Here is a 5,633-nt window from a genome sequence, read left to right as displayed (position 1 = left end):
CTCTTCTTCTTCTTCTTCTTCCTCTTCTTTTTCTTCTTCTTCCTCTTTTTCTTCCTCTTCTTCTTCTTCTTCTTCTTTTTCTTCTTCTTTTTCTTCTTCTTCTTTTTCTTCCTCTTCTTCTTCTTTTTCTTCTTCTTCTTCTTCTTTTCCTCCTCCTCTTCTTCTTCTTCTTCCTCCTCTTCTTCTTCTTCTTCTTCTTCTTCCTCCTCTTCTTCTTCTTCCTCCTCTTCTTCTTCTTCTTCTTCTTCTTCTTCTTCTTCTTCTTATTATTATTATTAGTAGTAATAGTAGTAATAGTAGTTAATGTTTTCTGTACCTTCAGCCCATGTATCCCACATAGAAACAGACTATAGTTTGATGGGAAACATGTTGATGTTCTAAACACACTGACTGTCCATCTTGTGTTTGGCTGAAGTCTGAGCTGATCTCCTGCAGCTGGACTTTCTTTATTTTTAGCTTTTCTTTTTGTTTGTTTGTCTTTTGAGGAAAAAAACCCTGCAGCTCCGAACAACTTGGCAGAAACATGAGAGAAATAATTCAGCAGCTAATGTTGTGTTTCCTTCAGTGAGGCTCAGACCGAACACAGCGGAGAGTCGCTCGCTCGTTATTTAGGTTACTTTATAATTTATTAATAGTAGAAATATTCAGTTACATTCCTCTGTTACTCAGCCAAGTTTGATCAAACTTGTTGGGCTGCAACTAATGATTATTTTCATTATTGATTACTCTACAGATTACTTTTAAGATAACGTCTTCAAGTATCTTGTCTTGTTTGACTGACCTTATATATTCAGTTATGATGATATAACAAAGAGCAGCAGAAAATAAACTGGAACCAGAAGGTTTTTGGTGTTTTTTGCTTGAAAAATCACCGACACGATTAATTGATTATTAAAATTATTGCTGATTATTTGTCCTTTGATCGACCGGTCAATGAATCGATTACTTTCATCTCTACAAACTAGAAGCTTTAGTTCAACGAGCGGCCATCATGTTTTCATCATGACGTTATTTAAATATCATAACATGTAAAGAAACTTTTAAAACAGTGAATTATTAATATTTTCAGCGATTTTCAGGCAAACACAAAAACACATTTGGGTAAAATAACTTTATATTCAAACAGACTGTATTACACTTTTATTTCATACATTTTTTCACAGTGAAACAATATTTTTTACATTTATACTTTATTTCTATTTTCAATTATTATTAATCATTTTCATAGGTACCTGTGTCATTTTCTTTGTCATTTAGGTTCCTGTTATACTTTGTTAAATTGACAAAATCATGATTATAAGGTGCTTTACTTGAGTATTTCCTTTTTTATGACACTTTTACTTCTACTTCAGTACATCTCAGTGTGATTTATTGTACTTTTTTTTTACTCCACTATGTTATTTGACAGCTTCAGTTACTTTGCAGATTAATATTTTACAGACAAAACACACGAACAGTTTATAAAATCTGATGCATCGTTAAAGATTAAAGGACCCGAATGTATATAAATTAGTTAAAAGTAACTTTTCCTCAACAAGCTGCGGTATTAAAATGTTGCTTACATGTTAATTTATCAATAATAATCATTGACTCATATGATGGATATTAATATACACATTAACATTTGATTTAATTATATCTGCTAATAATAGTTCCTGTGTTTTACTTATTGACACTGTGGTAAAACAGTAAAATACTTCTTCTATCACTGTTAGAATCTATGTGTCTGGATAAAGATGATACATTTTTATTGTTTTATTAATATTTCTGTTTTTTTTCATTTGTGGATCTTCAACAAAACATCAAGTCCAGCTGTGTTTGAGGTTTGCTGATCATCTGTTTGTTGCAGTTGTGTTGATGAACCAGTAGATGTCAGAAAAGCTCCATCAGAGACCTGATCCATCAGAGACCTGCTCCATCACAGACCTGCTCCATCACAGACCTGCTCCATCAGAGACCTGATCCATCAGAGAGACCTGCTCCATCAGAGACCTGCTCCATCAGAGACCTGATCCATCAGAGACCTGCTCCATCAGAGACCTGCTCCATCAGAGACCTGATCCATCAGAGAGACCTGCTCCATCAGAGAGACCTGCTCCATCAGAGACCTGCTCCATCAGAGACCTGCTCCATCATAGAGAGACCTGCTCCATTAGAGACCTGATCCATCAAAGACCTGCTCCATCAGAGAGACCTGCTCCATCAGAGACCTGCTCCATCAGAGACCTGATCCATCAGAGACCTGATCCATCAGAGAGACCTGATCCATCAGATACCTGCTCCATCAGAGACCTGATCCATCAGAGACCTGCTCCATCAGAGACCTGCTCCATCATAGAGAGACCTGCTCCATCAGAGACCTGCTCCATCATAGAGACCTGATCCATCAGAGACCTTCTCCATCAGAGAGAGACCTGCTCCATCAGAGACCTGCTCCATCAGAGACCTGCTCCATCAGAGAGACCTGCTCCATCAGAGAGACCTGCTCCATCAGAGACCTGCTCAGTCAGAGAGACCTGCTCCATCAGAGAGACCTGCTCCATCAGAGACCTGCTCCATCAGAGACCTGCCCCATCACAGACCTGCTCCATCAGAGACCTGCTCAGTCAGCAGCAGCTGTTGACCCTTCAAGAAGACATGTGAGAGATGTCATCTTGCTTGTAGGTTTTAATTTCCCAGCATGCATCTTTAGTGTTAACACTGAGTTTCAAACCTCCACATGTCACATATAATATTCTGGTTTGAAATATTTTAGTCAGATTTGTTTTCTGTAAATTATCTTTATTTACGTCAGTGTCAGAGAGAAGCAAACCTTCATCTGGTTCAGGTTTATATTAGAGTCAGACGTTCATTTCTACTTTCTGCTGTTTAAACAAACTCAACTCTTCCTTCATTTTGACCCGATGTTTTGATAAATTCACTATTATGTTCATTTTCACAACACTAACTCCTTCAGTACAACAGGAGTCATGTAAGGCCTTCATCCTCTGAACCATAATAAGCTCCCATTAATTACACTCAACACTTCCTCCACAATTTTCACATTAAAAGCCTTGCAGCCTTCTCTTTATAGAGAGCTGAAGTCAAACTGTAACTGTAAAGAAAACTTCATTAAAATCATGAAGGATTCAGTTTCCTTCAATCAGAGATTGCATCGAGTTACAGAAGCTGGTGGAACAGAGACTAACAGGATGTGATGTCATGACTTCAGCTCTTTATTCCTCTGTGCCGTAGACCTCCGTTGTTGTCCAAAAACTATTTAAAACACGTCAGTGATCCAAACCGCTGCACTGGGTGACATGTTCCTTCATTACGAAGAGTTTGGTCACATTAGTTTGTTTAGAAACGGCTCTAAAGACTAATAACAGGAACAGGAAGTGACATCAGCTCTCTGTAGGTAGACTTTGAATGTGAAGACACATCAGGAAGTGTTGTTTCGTTGATGGTAGCTTAATGGTGTTAAAAAGTACAGAGTATAAAAACATTATTTCTGTTAAAAATATAAACAGAGCAGCAGAGCGGTACTGATGGAAAGACAACTCCCACCATGTTGTTTTTTTCTTTTATTTATCTCTATTTGTTTGTGCTCATATTTGAGATTTGGCCACTATTTGAATACCAGCTTTTGTATGAGAATTTACAGTATTTTGATTATTAAAGAAATATTGAAATCACCCCATAATTTATCTACAAATTTACACCAGAAAAGGAAAAAAGAGGATATGATCTTAGGGGCCCAGAAGTGTGTTTTTTACCCCTCAGGTCCCATAGAGGGTTAATCTGGCCCTGATATTCTTTATACTACTACTACTACTACTGTATCATCCCTTCTATTATTTTGTTGCACAGTATAAATCACAGTTTTATTGTTCTTTTGGCTTCAATGAGTAAATATAGCCAACAATAACAGCAGCCGACCAATCAGAGCTGCTGTTACTTACTAATAAAATGCTGACAATAAACTGTCACATGTGAAGCAGGAGATAAATGAACTGTGACGTGTAAAATGATCAATACGATCAGAAGACGCACGCGCGAAAAGAAGGTAAACATTCAGTCATCATTCTTCATTTAAAGACGGAATAATTAAATAAAACTTTTAATCAGCACATTTAATAATCATTATAAACTTTTTCTAATCGTTTAAAAGCATCACGTTCAAAATTATTTTCTAAATGCATCAAATAAGTCATCATTTATAATTAACCAGCTAAATAAAGGTCTTTAATTACTATGCTGACGCTCTGTAGCGTGTATGCTTAACGAGGGAGGAATCGGCCAATCAGAAGTGGAGCTGCCTAACGAGCGGCGGGAGGCGGGGCTTCCGGAGACAGATGGATGGATGGATGAATCGCTCTCTCTCAGCTGTTTTGACAGAGAGCAGAAAATGATGATTTACTAGGTGAGCTTTTATTCATGCCTTGTCCCAGATGAATAAAGATCAAATTAGAGGTTTATGAGCTCCGCTGTCTATCCTGACATTTATATGAGCTCTGGGCTCGACTCGCTGTGATTTATGTTTACAGCGGCGCAGGCGGGAAGGAAAAAAAAAAAAAAAAAAAAAAATGAAGTAGCCTGAAATCATATTCTAATGCTCTGTCAACAGAGGCACAGACGCACAGAGGGATGATGGGAGGCGAAGGATGAAAGAGGTCAGAGGTCAGGAGCTGTTCAAATTCAGCACTGATTAAATGTAGCAAAACATTTATCTTCAATAGAAACAGAGCTCAAAACTTTTTAATAACAAAATCTGTCAAAATACTGAGAGCCAACATATTTGGTCAGATTCGTCAAGGTGCAGTCACGTTACATTTCTGACGGATTCCAACGTGCGTTTCCTGTTTCGGTGTCCAGACGGCAGTTTTGTTCATCTTTGAGCCAATAGGAACACTGCTGGTCTGTGTTTGGTTATGGAGAAGTTATTATTATAGTATTTCTAGTATTTTATCACACTACCAGACTACGAGCATCACTTTTATACACTGTTGATCACTATCATCAATATTTATTTATTACCCGCTTGAGAAATGTGCCATCTTTTACATTTTTTGAGGTTGAGTATGGGGAAATTTCATTGACTGGAGACTGGAAATGTCATGTGACCACACCTTTATAGAGAGCCGAAGTCATGACATCACTTCCTGTCGAGCCTCTGTCCCGCAGCGTTTCTTTCATCGGTCTGTCTGGAGTTTACGTTTCATAACGTTTAACATTCAAACAACGATTAATTTGTTAGAAAACAAAAAATCCAACCAGTCCTCCAAATGAAGCTCAAGATCTGTGGTTTGATCATGTGACTCCAGAACAACACTTCGCAGCGTTTTCTAATCAGCAGTAATCAGCAGGATGACATCATCTGTCTGTGTTTTATCAAACGCATCACTGTTAATCAATACTGATGATTGATGATGTGGCAGCGCTGTGGTTCAGGTCTGGTTGGGTTTAAAGATGATGGTTTGGGTTAAAATGATCACTTTGTTAACGTCAGAGAAACATGTGGTGGGTTAAAGTTACTACTTCCTTAAAGTTAGTCCATCTTCGTCGTCATGGCTACAATAATAACTACGGGGTTAAAGGTTAGGGGACGATTGTAGTTGTGCTTTTTGAAAAACTGCCTCCTCCGTCATCTGAAC

This window comes from Thunnus albacares, chromosome 10 (assembly GCF_914725855.1).
Source record: "Thunnus albacares chromosome 10, fThuAlb1.1, whole genome shotgun sequence".
Taxonomy (NCBI): domain Eukaryota; kingdom Metazoa; phylum Chordata; class Actinopteri; order Scombriformes; family Scombridae; genus Thunnus; species Thunnus albacares.
Note: the sequence above shows the minus strand (reverse complement) of the source record.